The sequence below is a fragment of the Protopterus annectens genome, chromosome 3.part0 (genome assembly GCF_019279795.1).
Source record: "Protopterus annectens isolate FY-2018-M chromosome 3.part0, PAN1.0, whole genome shotgun sequence".
In the NCBI taxonomy this organism is placed as follows: Eukaryota; Metazoa; Chordata; order Ceratodontiformes; family Protopteridae; genus Protopterus; species Protopterus annectens.
In genome coordinates this window covers 392201566-392218902 of record NC_056731.1, presented here as the reverse complement: position 1 = coordinate 392218902, position 17337 = coordinate 392201566, and positions in this window count along the sequence as shown.

Below are 17337 nucleotides of genomic sequence, written 5' to 3'. Positions count from 1 at the left end.
TCAGGGAGGTAGTATTAAAAAATTCAACTGCATCATCAAGACTGAGGTACTTTAGAGGATGCCAGTTACATTCTTTGAGGGATGAGATGAATGTGAGTGGGTTAAAGTTTTGTTTTTTACGTATTTGACGGTAGATGATCACTGAGGCTATCTGATAAGCAGCCTGTTACATATGACTGGGGGCTCTTACTGACTAGTATCCAATCCAGGGTAGTGTGCTTGCTGGAGTTTTTATTTATCCTGGTTGGCGTCTGGACTAGTTGGGTGAAGCCATGAAGGTTTACATGATGGGTTGGATGGTTGCCAGAACAGGATTGCCAGTCAATATTGAAATCACCTAAAATTATAGTTTCTTGGGGGAGATGGTCAGTAGGCCAGCTGAGGAGGTTTTCTAGTGGAGGGATGTTTTGGCCAGGTGGGAAGTAGCATCCAATTATGTTGATGGTTTTGTTTTGGTTTATTTTGAGGTTGGTATATATTATTTCTTCATTGTCTATTTGTGGAGCTGATGATTTTAAAATCTGGATGTTTAGATGCTGTTTAAATATTATAGCTACACCGCCTCCTTTCTTGTTTAGCCGGTCTACTCTTAGTATGCCATAACCGGTAGGGAGTATTTTTGGGAGAATAGTATTATAAAACCTAGAATAAGTGAAGGGATTACGTAAAGTCGAAGAAGAAAGAAGAACAAAATGAGTATCTCTTACATTTTTGGCCCTAAACTGTGAGATGTACCTAAAAGCCCCAAGTCTAAGTGTCAGCTAGTATTTAATCTGACTGTGAAATGAAGCCGGGCATAGCTCTCAACTGTCCAGATTTTTCCCTCATGTTTTTGAATTGTTCCTCATAACATTTGTCATTTTCTAGCAAATGGCTGAAGGTTGAAGTCACTAATAATGAAATGACGTTTCAGACTTCATATCATTCAAAAAAGTCATGACACAGAAACTATCATTCTAACGACTTTCTAAGTTTGTAAGAGCTATATTTAAAATCTGATGTTTTTTGCCCCCCCCAGCTACGTCTTGGGCTAGGAGTTTGAGATGTATGTAATCAGGGCAGATCTCTTGGACCTCTTTCAGGTTCATAACCTAGAGGCTCTCTTCACTCTGGAATAAAATCCCAGTCCAGGTTAGGCAGAGTCCCTCATTGACTCTCTTCAAGAGGAATCTTGATGAGTGGATGGGAGATTGTAGGTTTACACCAGGTATCACTTCTGTGTCACTGTTAGACAGAGGCACAGTATACTAACCTCAAAAAAGGGCATAGCAAAATTAATTTAAAATGGGTGGCGAAAGCCAAACACACTCTGGCTAGGCTTATAAATGCCCTAGGGCAGATAGCCTAGTATGAACCTTTAATCAGTGACAAAGAATATGAATGTAAAGAAGCACTGAAAGATTGGGATACATCATGACCTACAGAATCATATTTAAACCTGACAAACTTCAATAGTTACATTTAATATGTTTGCTTAGTAGTGTTCAAATATAGTGTAAGCTTTCAATAGTGAGAAAATATGCGTGGAACAAAGCAATTTACAGTATTTATTTATTTTATTTATTTATTTACATTTGTTGACCGGGAGTGTCCGACTGGACGTACGTCCATTTTCAGCAGAGGCTCGGGGAGAAAAGCTCCACTGTTAAAATAAACAGACGGTAGTTACATTGGATTACATAGTGATTAACAATTTAACATAGCAATTAATTACAAACATATTTACAAATGAAGAACATAGTACATCAGTAGGCAACTAGAATCTTTATCTGTGAAGTACATAACAGACATTAACAAATGTTACAATAAGAAGTTCCTGCTGTATAATAAGTACTAGGATTATGAGCATCTGAGCTTGCTATAATCAAGGTAGTTAGTGGGGTGGAAAGAAAGGAGGTGGGTGATATTAGAGTGGGAGTTGCAAGGGCATAGCCAGCATGTTTTTAGGTGCGCTTTTAGTAAAGGTTTGAAGTGGGTGCATGATGGTACGGAAGTAATTGTGGGTAGGAGGGAGTTCCGTAATTTGGCTATGGCGCAAGAGAATAGTGCTTCACCAGCAGAGTTATTGGCTTTAATGATCTGCAAGTGATTTTTGTTGCTGGATCTTAGTGGTCTGGTGGTGCGATAGGGTTGGAGTAGATTCTGGAGGGATGGGACATTTAGTGGATGGTTTACTAGTTTGTGGGCGAGTGACAGTTGATACCATTGAAGGAGGTGAGGGAGTTCAAGCCAGCCCAGTTCAGCAAGTGAGAGACAGTGGTGACTACGGTATAATGCCCCTGTGGCGAATTTGGCAATTTTGTTGTAGCAGATCTCTAGCTTGTTTAGATCGCATTGCCTTAGGTTGGTATATATTGGGAGAGGCATAAAGGGTGGAGATAAGGTGGGAATTTGCTATTGAAATCTTTGCTGCTTTGGTGAGAAGTATAATAATAATAAGATTTATAATAGGTTCATAGGTTTATACTAGGCTATCTGCCCTAAGGCATTTATAAGCCTAGCCCAAAGTTTTGTGGCTTACGCCACCCCTTATGTTAAAAAATATTGTGCCCATTAGTTTGTTTTGCCTCTGTCCAGCAGTGACACAGAGATGATTCCCGGGGTAAACCTATGATCTCCCATCCACCGGTCAAGATTTCTCTTGAACAGAGCCAGCGAGGTGCTCTGCCTCACATGGACCGGGATTTTATTCCACAGCATAGGGAGTCTCTGAGTGACAAATCTATCCCTCCAGCATGTCTTAGTTATTTCCGTGCTAAGGTTTAAGTTGCTTGCTCTAGTGGATCTGGTAGATTTGGATTTTTTGAGGTGGAGCATGTCCATTAATTTCGGGTTGGACATGGCCTTGTATGTCAGGCACAGGTCACCTCTGAGCAGACGGTATGCGACTGAATAGAGCTGGAGTTTCTTCAGTCTGGCAGCATATGACAGATTTTGGAATCCCTTTATCCTTTTGGTGAGGAACTTTTGGGGAACAAAGCAATTTACAGTATTTATTTATTTATTTTATTTATTTATTTACATTTGTTGACCGGGAGTGTCCGACTGGACGTATGTCCATTTTCACCTCTATCAAATATGCAAGCTATTTGGTGGCAATGGCACCCATATGACCATAACACTGACAGTGTCTAACAGGTACAGCACCATATACATTGTGTGGAATATGGCATTACTATGCATAAGAGCAAAAACGTAAGGGAAAAAGGTTGAGGACTGATGGAACATCTATTTAAATTCAGTATGTAATCTTAAAAAAATGCCTGCCTAATGGTTGCATTTGCACTTTAATTGATATTCCTAACTGGATGCCTTTAGTATTTCTGCTCTTTATTTTGAGCAAGTGATTAACAGAAACAGTAAAGTTGTTCATATGTGACTCAAAGCAGTTTCATAGCAAAGATGAAAACTATCCTTTTGACTTGCAAAAAATATATAGCTGTATGAAAAAGGGTTCGGATTTCTAAAGCCCAGCACATCGTTTAGTGGTAAAGGTGGGTCAATTTATATAAAGGGTGAAGTGTACTGTAAATTCTATGCAGTGGGTAAAATATGTCGAAGACTCAAATAAATATGAGGTTCATTGTGAGTTACAAAAGCAAATTAATACCTTGGATGCAGTACAGTACAGTGCAGCATGCACATATTCTGATCTTATTACTACAGATAGAAGGGCAATAATGTCCAGGCAATGTAACCGTAAGCACAGGCAACAACAGCGGGAATAATAATGGGGAATGTAGGAAAAGTCAGCAGGGATAGGTCAGGCAGGATGCATCCTTCAACACAGAAGGACAGCAGTTTCTGTAAACACAGGTTACCAGGTAGTGAACATTGCACGTCAGCCAAGAGTCCATTGCGACTCTGACATGTATAAGAAAGGGAAACCAGGCAGGTGGGCATGAAAAGCCCTAGTACATGCAGATTAGCAACAATAAGGTATACAGTGATTGTTTACATTAGGACACACCATCATTGTTCCCATGGGTGTCGGCGGTGCCATCTTGATTGACATTCAACTTAACTGACATTCCAATGGGGCTGTCAGTTAAGCATGGTAGTTGTAAGTTGGTTAAAAAGGTGTTTTACACACATGCATCTGTGCATCATATGAACACTGCATGCAGATTATATGTGTGCTGCATAACTTAAAAAGGCATGTCTTCAAAATAATTCAGGAATGCTGTCTTCAAGAGTATTATGTAAAGTGGAATATTACACTCTAATGGTGGCATGGAATATGTAGGACATGAAACAGTGGCACCTCTATCAAATATGCAAGCTATTTGGTGGCAATGGCACCCATATGACCATAACACTGACAACGTCTAACAGGTACAGCACCATATACATTGTGTGGAATATGGCATGCTCAGGGGGTCAGCCCATAAGCTGTCGTCCTCTTCACAACATGTCTAAGAATGCATATCCACGCAGTTGGAGAAGCATGATCACAAACCAAACATGTTATACTTCAGGTGCAAAATGTGTATAGCTATACTGACACTACACATGTATGGAATGCATAGCTGCAGAGCTGTAATCTATGTGTCCCACCCTGGTGGTTACATTGTATTAGCAGGCAACTTGCTGCACTACACCAGGCTTATGATTACTGCAGAACCACAGAGTATGTCTAGGACTGTGCAGTGACTGAACTAGTAGCAAAACATAATGCTTGACTAAGCAAGTACATGCAGCAGAGTTGCTACAGCATCTTCAGTTTGTCATTGACCATGAGTTTGTGATCCACTGTGATGTGCTGCAGTGTCCACACCATGCATAGTGTTATGTCTCCTGACACCATGTGGAAGCATGGAAAAATCTTCATGCAGTATACAAGTCATATGATTGGCATACTATGTCATTTTACTGTCAATGTTTTATGCTGAGCTGACAAAGAAGCATTGTTATAACGTGTCTGGATGGTATTGCACTGCATGATTTTGCCAGTGTTATTTAATGTGTTAGTCACTAGAAGGCACACAAGGACAGATTCATGTAGCAGTTCTGTGTTCATGTGTATCATTGTCCTCATCTGACTAAGTCTCTGTAGCTGCAGTAACATTAGCAGTCAGTCGTGCATCGCACAAGGGAAGAGGCTCTAGTGCCCATAAGGTTACATGTTACTCTTTGTGCATAGACTTAAATTTTCTGTTTTAGATGAGTAGCATCTCCAGTAAATGTAATGGATAAATATAACCACAAAAGCCTCCTTAGCCCACATTAGCAAGTACCTGGAACAATGGATTTCCACTTTCCAAATACCTCTGTAGCCAGTCTGGTTGACATGGGCAACCTGAGACAATGTAGAAACTGTCTCATGTTTACTAACAACCACATACTACTTAAACCAGTGGATACAGTGTGTGAGAGATGTAGTTATTTAACATTATTGGAGGCAAATCTCTCTTACAATCTGCAAACAGATAGCGAGCAGGTTGTTGGTACCACACAACCCAACACTAAATAAAGCAGACACAGCTCAGACAAGCCACATAGACCTACATAAGCTGAAGCTTTTAAAAGTAACCATTTTAAAACACAAAAGCCTCCTAAATCTAACCTAAGAAACAACTACGATCAGCAACCTCAGAAACACAGATCACAGGCAGCACCTAACATGAAATATACATCTTAGAGTCACACTGGCTCAGTTCAAAAACCCATAAGGAAAAATCTCCAAACAATCTAATATCTTAGTCATTCGCAACCCCATGGTGAGACATACTCATGCACCATTCACTAGGCTGCCCAAAGACAGGGTCATGGTCAGTTGCCTAAAAGGCACCAGGATTCACCACATCACACATCACCATAAGTTCACATAGGACACCGTTATTGTACATGTGGGTGTAAATGACTTCAGATGTACCTCCTTGGACTAGATGAAGAGACACATAATGGAACATGTGTCTGAGGCTGGTATGAACCTGTCCTTGAGCAGTATTTTACCATTCCCAAGAATGATGTCACAATACAAACAGACAATTATTTCTTTCAACAATTTACTTTGCTTCTGATGTCATTCAAAGGAGGCAAAATATATGTCCAAGATGACAGATAGTCCCAATCACTTTGCCAAGGATGGCTTGCACCTCTCTGCCAAGGAGTTTGTATATTAGCTAAATCGTTGTCCACCCCCCCCCCCCATGCCTTTTTAGGCATTGTCTGTTTTCTAAAGATTCCAAACAGAATCCATATAAAAGTAAGGTACTGCTGCTCAGTGCTAGGGGTCTTAACAAAAAACTCCACTCCCTACAAGCACTCATTACCCTTGAAAAAGTGATATGTTAGTCATCACAGATACTTAGCTCAAGACCATTGAAAGCACTCCATCAGTGCAGGGTTTCAACGCCTATCACACATACAGGCCCACCGCATTAAGCAAAGGCAGTAAAGGCTTCAAATTCAGCTTACTACTAACAAAACCTCTTATCATATCATAGATAACTATAATACCCCCCTCTTCTTATACCTCCTACCTAACCAGTATGCAGTTCCTGGTATTAAGCTAAACATCATTCTCTTAGGAGGCTTCCACTATCCACACAGATACACCCTCAAACATGTATGCCCAGAGATTTCAGGCCTTCATCAATATAAGCTCTATGGACCAGTTAGTTCATACCCTAACCAGGGGTGATAAAATCTTGGATTTGGTTCTTACCAATATGGTGTAGCTTTGCTGTCCACCAATTGTAACTTCCTCCCTGGTCAAATCAGACCACAAGTCAGTCACATGATATTCAGAAATTATGCAAAGGCTAATGTACTACAAATGAGTGATAACCTGGCTAAATTCAAAAGCCCCTTCCATTGTTATGACTCTACTGCTTAGGGGTAATCCTTCACTACCAAATTTTATGTTTAAATCAGTAGCTGCATAGATGCGTCTGTCCTACTCCAAAATAAATACAATGCCAAATTCAAGAAGAAATCCTTATGCTGGAACCTAAAAATAAACGGGTTCTGTAATAAAAGAGGAAAAAAAATAACTTATTGCACACAAAAATAAATCTAACTCTCAAAATGTCAAAAACACTCTTGCTAAACTAAACAAGGAACTCTGGACCTTGATCAAATCAACCAAAGCCAGGTATGGGGTAAAAATAGCCACCCATGCAAAGGATACCCACAAAGCCTTCTTTAATTGTATTACAAAATATCAGAAGTAATGCCCAGAACTGTTCAAAGCTAATAGTGAATGATATCACAACATATTCAAACCCAGAGGGTATAGCTAATCTACTTTTGGACAAACATAGCTCAAACCTCATCCCCCTCCCCTCCAGTATTCTTAGACACATAAGGATGCATGGCAGGAACATTAAACTTAAATGAACTATCTAACTCACTGACTGACTAAATACTTGCATGCGCTCACAATGGCTGCTCACTCAAAATGGTACTCTTGCTTGCATGCGCTCAGTACTTATATGCACATGCTAGCTCACTGGAAAGCTTCTTAAAGGTGTATACCACACTATGATCTATATCCTCCCTCTTTACTGAGCTGTCTCATATAAATAATGACATTTTAATAGGTATGCAATTATACAGACACTAATAAAGAAAAACAACAGTCATGCCCAGGTTGCCATGTATCTGGAACTAGGTTTCGAGATGCGACCTGATCTCGTAACATAATAGTTAGGACTGGTTTTAGCAACAGGGACAGTCACTGTGGAATGTTCTGCTTGAGGACTCTTAGGGATTTTCTCAGGAACAGGATTGCTGATGGAATGTTCTCTGGAACAGGAACATTGGGCAAGTCACTCTGAGAACTAGAGTCTTTGTCACAGGCAAGATGCTGTAACACTGGTTCGGACACTGGTAACAAATGCTTCCAATTTCATCTGAATTCCACTCCTTGTGATTCCACAATGTACAGTCTCGGCTCTTGACACAAACTTTTCACAAATCTGGTGTGATCAAAACCTTTTGCTTAGGAAGTTACTAGGCTATTGGCCCTGAAGCCTAGCCAAGAATTTAGCCCATGTTCCAAAAAGTAAGCACCCATTGCCCCTGTCCAGCAGGAACACAGGTGGAATCCCAGGGGTGTATCTTCTGTTCCCTGTCCAGTTATCCAGGTTTCACTTAAAAGGGTTAATGAGAGTACTCTGCTTGACTTGGAGAGGGAGTCTATTCCACAGAAGGGGGAGTCACTATGACTCAAATCTGTCCCACCAACAAGTCCTATTGATGTCACGGACCTGGTTGAGGTTGTGCATGCAGGTTACTTAAGTGGAGCTTGACTTGTGGATATGCAGCAGTCCCATCAAGGTGGGGTCTTAGATTGCTTTGCATGCCAGACAGAGGTCATCTCTGAAGAGTCTGTATGAGACTGAGTAGAGGGACAGGCCTTTTAGCTTATCTGTGTAGGGTAGATGTTTGAGGCCTTGGATTCTCCTGGTGAGGAATCTCTGTGGTCTCTCTAGCTGCTGCATGTGCTTTGTGATGTACATGCTGAAAGGGGGATTGTACTCAATCATGGGTCTTATAAAGGAAGAATACAGGGATGTATGATACAAGCATTTGTTAAGCTTTCACTTACAGTGCTTTGTAATTAAGCAGGTCACCATATTGGTCAGCCATAGGGCTCTTTGTTTCTACTTGAGTGGTTGCCTCCTTCTCCTGTAACTGCAGTAAATTGACTCTTACATTAGAGCTGTAATACTTACCTTATAGCTTTAGGACACCTTAGGAAACCTTGTAGACTGCAATAGCCCCGCTACGTTCACCCTCGCTACGCTCAGGCTCTCTTCGCTCCCCTCCCTGCCCCCAATTCCCTCCCACCCCCAGTACCTCTAAATTTATAGTACTATAGCCACTCCCCCACTTTCTAGATCCTATCTGCTTTCATCTGGGATGATTCCACCCACCCCTATTCTACTACCTACATTTAATAGCACCTATTAGCTTTCATCTGGCATTCTCCCATCCCCTTCCAGTACCTTTACCTCACCACTCTATCTTCTGGTGTTGCATCACCAGGTAAAACAGTTCCTTCACTCACTAGCTGAATCACATATAATGATATACTCCTCTTTACTACCCCTGTTGTTCACACCCCTCTTGTTCACACCATACCTCCTTACCTTGTATGAAAACCAGTTTCTTACGGATTTCAGGTCCCAAAAGGCCATACTATCACCCCAGCTGTAAATCCTTCCACCTTCAACCATACTTACAGTACCAGATCCTATCCAACATCTTGTTCAGTATATCAACATCTCAACCCCAGGCACATTAGCTCTAGATCCAAACACTACCACAAACTAATAAACAAATTCCTGAAGTTCATCACCAAGTATAGACTCAACCTAATACTTGGTGGTGATATTCACCCCAACCCTGGCCCACTCACTTCAGATACACATACCCCCTCTACTTGTAATCTAAGCTACAAACCTACAATTTATAGGCCAACTAACTCTCTCTTAGTCTGTCATCTCAATATTAGAAGCATTAATAACAAGGTACATGAATTGCATGCACTTCTGGATGTCCACTCCCCTGAGATTCTCTGTTTATCTGAAACCTGGTTAAAACTTAACACTAAAGACAATGAAGTGTTACCACCTGGGTACAACATACACAGGCTGGATCGTGCTTCGAGGAAGGGGAGTTGAATGTCACCATAGATGTAATACAACCTCCTCAGATTAATAACTCTGAGATTCTTGCCACCAAATTGCAACTTAATAAAAATAAATGCATTAATATCATCTGTATGTACATTCCCCCAGGTAACAATATATCTACATTTGAAGATATCCTGCACTGGTTATCATGTCACTACCCCCAAGAAACCCTACTACTTGGAGACTTTAACATAGACTGGGGCACCTGTTCCTTAGAATCCCCAACCACCCATATTAACCTGCATGCATTTACACAAATCATATCCACCCCTACCAAGATAGGTAAATCCAACCAAAAAGAAAGTATACTTGACTGGGTACTCATAAACAGTCACCCTCAACTGTACACCTCTGGTACCCTCCTTAATGGCCTAAGCGATCACCTTCTCACATATGTAATTAAGCACAAAACCATTAATTCCCAACAACCCTTACTCAGAAAGGTTAGAAACAATAAAAACTTTGACCCTGCCAAATTCCAACAAGAACTAAACTCATGTAATTGGTCTATTCTAAAACACCTCCCCTTAGAGGAAGCAGTAGCATACTTTAACAACAAATTCCTTGAGATCCTTGATTTGCATGCACCTGTTCGTTCAAAGAGAACCAAGGCAAAAACTGCACCATGGCTTTCTATAGAGTCTAAACTCAAAATTACCCTTAGAAACAAAGCATGGGCTTTATGGCGTTCTTCTAAAGACCCTCAAGATCACATTAAATACAGGCAATCCAGGAACAAAACCAAAAAATCAATTATACAAGACAAAAAACAATACTACTGTAATTTACAGACAGTAAATCAAAATAACCCTCAGAAGTTTTGGGCAGGTTTAAATAATCTACTACATCCTGGACAAACTTCAACCCCAATCCCTGCTGCTACTATTGATAAAACCCCTGAAGATGTTTCTGATAGTTTTAACCAATTCTTTACTGAGACAATTCAAGCCCTAGCTAGCCAACTACCTCCTAGCTCCCCTGGTCCTGAAAGTAGCACCCCTAGAAACCTACTTGCCTTCAGCTTCCAACCAGTCGCCACTTCACTTATCCGTACCTTGATCAAAAATTAAAACCCACTACACTTTCTGCTGATCAACTCCTGCCGAGTACCTACAAAAATCAGCTGATGCTATTGCTTACCCGTCTCAATACTAATCAATCGAACCATAGTAGAAGCTAAAATTCCCACCATCTGGAAAATATCCTATGTAATCCCACTTCACAAAGGAGGCAGCTCTACTGAATTCTCCAATTATAGGCCAATAGCTATACTCTCTCCACTTGCAAAGATTATGGAAAAATGTATTCATAGACAATTCATGCACCACCTAATCCAAAATCGCCTTATGGCAGACACTCAGCATGGCTTCCGTCCTCATCACAGCACTACTTCAGCCCTCCTAGCCTTTACTAACACCATAAACCATAATCGCAACAATAATTATATATCCTCAGCCCTCTTTTTGGATCTTTCCAAGGCATTCGATATGGTTGATCACCAACTTTTAATCCACACCCTGCAAACATTCTGTCTAGATACTGGAGCCCTCCAATGGTTTAAATCCTACCTGAATGGTCGACAGCAGGCTGTCCTCTGGCAGAACAAACTCTCTTACCTTCTACCTAACACCCTCGGAGTACCACAAGGCTCTATACTAGGCCCCTTGCTGTTCTCCATCTTCATTAACGACCTTTATACTGTCATCCCAAAAGTCAGCTGTATCCAATATGCTGATGACTCTACTCTGATTTGCTCAGCCACATCTCCAGTAGAGTTATGGTCAGCTACCCAGACCACCTTTAATACAATAGAAAACTGGCTTTCTGAACATCGTCTGATCCTAAATCCCAAAAACTAAAATGCTGTTATTTTCACCAACACGTAGGTCTACCGCTTTCACCTTTACCATAAAATCAAATGATGGCACAATAATCTCCCTGACCCATCTACAAAACTATTAGGTGTCATCATAGACAATAATCTAAAATTCGACCTACATGTTAACCAAACTATCAAAACCATCAATAAAAGCTAGGGTCACTTTACAGAATAAAAGCCTTCCTAACCCCTCCAGCTAAAATTGCCATAGCTCGCTCTCACCTTCTTTCAACCCTTCTGTATGCATCCCTCTACTCGAATCTGAACAAGACTGTCCTTAACAAACTCTCAATTTGCTACAACCACATTGCCAGGTTTGCCACTGGGCTGCCTTTTAGGACACATCATTGCATCAATCTAAATCAGCTTGGCTGGCTTGAACTACCTAGCCTAATCCAGTATAACCAACTGATTATGGCCTATAAAATCCTCTATAATCCTGACAATACTCCTGCACTTAAAAATATTATCACCCCCTATAACAATCCTAGACCGCTTCGATCCTCTAACAAACTACTAGTTCAGACTAGCAAAATTAATAACACAGCCGGTGATTCTCTCTTTGCAAACTCTGTAAGTAGATCCTGGAACTCACTTCCAGCTATTACCTTACTTTCCACCTTAGGTCAATTTAAAACTAGACTCAAACAACATTTGTCACTTAACTGTCTATGTCAATGTATCAAGCCTGGCTAACTTGAATGTGTAAAAATCTGTTAACCAGTTTACTGTGTAATTTAATTTAATCCTGACTTGTGCTCAAGACTAACTTTAATCTGTGGAATTTATTTAACTTGCTTACTTATGTAATCTCTGTAAATAATCTGTTTGTAATATGTAATGCTGATATTATGTAATGCTGTATCTGCTTACCCTTGGAGCTTTTCTCCCCGGGCCTCCGCTGAAAATGGACATGCATCCAGTCGGACTATCCCGGTCAACAAATGTAAAATAAATAAAAATAAAAATAAAATGTTATGACCTCCTTGTCCCTGGATGAGATAGCCTTACTAATGAGGTGGGCCATGTAAAAAGCTTTCCGTACAACTGAGGCAATATGGTGGTCAAAAGTCAGTTTGCTATCAGCCTGGGTGCCCAAGTCCCTCATGACTGATTGTGTGTTTAGGACCTTGTTATTAATGTGATCATTTTTGGAGATGTCACTCTCCCCAAAGGGGATGATAACGCATTTTTTGGAATTCAGTCTGAGGCTATGTTTCTGCCACAAGTCATTTGTTTGGGTGAGACCCTCTTGGAGAATGTCCACATCACTAGGGAAATTGATGACAGCACCCAGCTTGCAGTCATCTGCAAACTTGGTCAGCCATAGCCCACTGGTTTTGGCCTGCACCTTAGAAAAGTATATCCCAAACAACAGAGGCCCCAAGACTGATCCCTGAGGTACACTGCTTGTTATGGGTCTACTGCTTGAGGTGGCTTCCCCTATTTTGACTAAGTGGTTTCTATCAGTGAGCCAGTTTGCTACCCATCTGGTAACATAGGGATTGATGCCTAGTTGAGAGAGTTTATCAATTATACCCGAGTGGGGAACAGTATCAAAGGCTTTGGCCAGGTCAACGTAGGTGGTATGCACCATCTTCCCCTCATCCATGGCATTGGTGACTGTCTCAAAGAAGTTGACCAAATTTAACTGGCATGACCTCCCCTTGACGAAACCAAACTGTGTGGGATCGAGTGTTTGGAGGTTGCCAATGTCCTTGTTAATAAGGTCCATGATAATCCATTCCATGGCCTTGCAGATCAGGCTAGTTAGGCTTATAGGTCTATAATTTCCTGAATTGGTGGATGCTCATCCTTTGTACAAAGGGATGACAGTGGCTGTCCTCCACTTGGCTGGGACAAAGCCGGTATTCAGGCTTTGTTTGAATAGGGTGCCTAATGGTGCTGCACGTTCCTGCCTGAGTTCATGTAGGATGCAGCCTGTGATGTTATTGGGTCCAATGAAGGCTGAATTTTTTGCCTTTGAGAGGGCAGTGATGACTTGCTCCCTAGAGATAAGGGGAGGGGGCAGGTGCTTGGGATATCCTGATTTACTGATGGGAGGACAGAGGGGTGAAGTTTTTCACTGAACATGTCTGCCAACAGGTTGGCTATATCTATGGCATTTGTGTACGTGGTGGCCTTGACCACCAGTTCTGAGCAGATCTGAGTGCTTCCTTTGAGATTGCCAACATATGTGATGAAGGCCTTATAATTGTCTTTAGTAGATGTGGCTAGTTTGGACTCACATTTTGGAGGATTGTACTAGTGCTGTTATAGGTTCATAGGTAGGTACTTGGCTATCGGCCCAAGAGCCTAAATAAGCCTAGCCAACAAGGTTCCCTGGCTTACGCCACCCAAGAAAGTTATTTTCCTGTGCCACTGTCAAGCAGAGCCACAGAAGTGATCCCCAGGGTGCATTTCCTATTTCCCATCCTCTCATCAAGATTTTTCTTGAAGAGTGCTAATGAGGAACTTTGCTTGACATAGATGTGTAGCTTGTTCCAGAGTATGGGAAGTCTCTGGGACAGGAATCTATCCTTCCAGCATGTCCTGTTTATTGTGGTGACAAGGTTTAGGTCCCTAGAGCACGTAGCTCAGAGGGATTGGGATTTCTTTAGGTTTAGCATGTCCAACAGCTCTGGGTTTGACATAGTTTTATATGTTAGGCAGAGATCACCTTGGAGTAGGCGATATGTTACGGAGTAAAGCTTGAGTTTTTTGAGATGGTCAGTGTAGGGTATCTGTTTGAGGCCAGTAATCCTCTTTGTGAGGTACTTCTGTGGCCTTTCCAGCTGCTGCAAATGTCTTGTGAGTTACATTCCAAAAGGGGCATTGTACTCTATAATGGGTCTAATGAGTGCCAAGTAGAGGGAACAATGACCTCTTTTTTCCTGGATGAGAACCCTTTTGTGATGAGGTGTGCCACATAGAAGGATTTCCTGACTACTACGAAGATGTGATTATCAAAGGAGAGACTACTGTCCACCTGGGTCCCAAGGTCTCTTATCACACATTTGGCATTAAGTAGACTGCCGTTTATGTGGTAGTTCATGGGTAGAGTTTTTACCAAAGGGAATGACAATGCACTTTTTGGCATTGAGCTTGAGGCCGTGCCTCTGACACCAGGCATCTGTCTCAGTGAGGCCCTTCTGTAGGATGTCCACATCATTTGGGGACTCGACTATGGCTCCTAGTTTGCAGTCATCTGCGAACTTCATTAACCAGAGGCCTTCTGTGTTACCCTGTACTTCAGTGAAGTAGATACCAAGCAGGAGAGGTCCCAGGACTGAACCCTGTGGTACTCCACTTGTCACTGGTCTGAAGTCAGATTTCGAGTCTACAACTTTTACAGTGTGGGTTCAGCCAGTTGGCAACCCACCTTGTGATGTAGGGATTTATACCTAGTTTAGTGAGTTTAGCTATAATTCCAGAATGGGGGATGGTGTCAAAAACCTTGGCGAGGTCAAGATAGGCTGTGTAAACAACCTTACCCTCGTCTATGGCTTTGGTGACTGCCTCAAAGAAATTGATCAGGTTCAGGAGGCATGATCTGCCTTTCACAAACCTGAAATGGGTGGAGTCCAAAGTTTGGAGGTTGCCAAAGTCTTTGTTTATGAATTCCATAATGATACATTCCATGGCCTTGCAGACCAGGCTCGTCAGGCTAATAGGGCGATAGTTCCCGGGATCAGTGGTGGCTCCCCCTTTGTGGAGTGGGATAACTGTTGCTGTGCACCATTCAGTGGGCACAAAGCCTGATGTGAGGCTATGACTGAACATGGTGCTTCGGTGGGGAGCCAGTTTGTTCTGAAGTTCATGTATAACGCAGCCTGGGATGTTGTCCAGTCCCATGGATGCTGTGTTTTTGGCTTTAGAGAGTGCAGCTTTTACCTCATAGTTGTGATTACAGGGATACTGCATTCTTCCTGTATAGATATGGGCCCTTTAGGGGGTGAGAGGGGGGTAAAGTTAGCACTGAACCTATCTGCCAGGATGTTGGCAATATCAGTTGGTTCTGTAATTTTCATGCTGTTGTGTTGTACCTCAGAGCAGATCTGGGTGTTGCCATTGAGATTCTTGACATAGCTATAGAATGCTTTGTGGTTATCCTTAGAATTAGTGGTGATTTTGTTTTCGTAGCTAGCTTTGGAGGATCTTATAAGGGATCTCAGCTTCTTACTGAGGATGACCAGGGAGCTCCTCCACTCATGGGGAATTTACTCTCTTTTGCAACAGTTTCTTCCTTCTGTTGTACAGTTTGTTTATGGCAGGGGACCACCAGATTGGCTTCCTTTTTTTGGAGGATAGCGTCTTGGTTCTGCTTGGGATAGCATGATCCATGGACTCGTCTAAGTGCTTGTAGAGTGCATTTGTGTAGGATTCAACAGTCGTAACTGTATTGTCCATCTGCATGGGTGTCATGAAGTTCACCACTTCTGTCTTAAGAAGCATGAAGTTGGCCTTGGAGACATTTTTTACCATGGTTTCCTTAATAGGGGGTGGGGGAGGGATGTGGATATCTAGGGTGATTAGCTTATGGTCAGATCGGACCAACGAGAAGTTGACTTCAGGTGTGAAACACTGGTCGCTCATGCTGGTAATAACTAGGTCTAGGATATTGTTGCCCCTGGTGGGGGTGTGAATAAGTTGATCCAGGGCATTGGAATTTATGAATTCCAGAAAGCATCCAGTGAAGGAGTTGGTACGAGTAGTTTTCCCAGTTAATGGTGGGGTAGTTGAAATTGCCCACTATTAGGGTGTTTGGTTGAACCCTAATATTTTCCAGTATATCAAGAAAAGAGGAGTGGGAATCCTGGGGCATGGTGGGGAATCTGTAGCAAGCTACAATTTGGATTGCAGTTTTGCCCAGAGTTAGTTGTACTTGGATAACCTTGGATGCATTATGTTGAGCAACTAGCCTAGAGGTGTGGATATCCTTAATGAATATGGACACACCTCCGCCTTTGGTGTTCCAGTCCAGGTTACATGGCCGAAAACTGAGGTATGAGCTGTAGCCTGGTAGTGCAGGGGTGCTCTCTGGAGCCTTGAACCAGGTCTCATTCAGTGCACAGATATCGATGTTTTCCATTTTAAGAAGTGCCTAGAGTGAGTGCATTTTGAGGTTTAGACTTCCAGCATTGAGTAGCATTACTTGCCTGTTCCTGTTATGGTGGTGAATTTGTCATTTGAACCTTGCCTAAAAAATCACTATAGGGGCGGCAAGAGCCTTAGCCAGTATCTGGAATCCCAGGGGTGACAGGTGCAGGCCATCTCTGGCAAAGCATCGTGGTCTGTTGACCATGTCGTCCCAGGCAGACAGATACTGGATCCCCTTAGAATGACACCAGAAGCTTAGCCAATTGTTGAAGTCAGTCATTTTGTCCTTGTACTGCGGTATCATTCTGGGTGATGGCAGAATGCTACTCAGGGCTAGGGTCATACTTGCCTGGGCTACAAGATCGAAGAGCTCTTCTATGTCTCTTTTCATGTAGTCCAGGGAGGTACATCTCAGGTCATTCACACCAACATGACAATGACAGCATCATATTTGTGCTTGTGGAGTGACCTGAGTGCGTGAGTTATGTGGTGGATCCTGGCACCCGACAGGCAACTGACAGTAACCTTCTCCTTGCTTAGCCTGGTGAGTGGGACGTCAGTGTGTCTGACTATAGACTCACCTATGACTAGTGTGTTGAGTACATTGTTTTGTCTTATGGGCTGTGGTTAAGTGACACACTAATTCTGTGGGCTATCTGTCATTTGGGTTGTGTTGGGGGGTGGAGGTTGCTTGTGTTTCTGCTTTGGAGG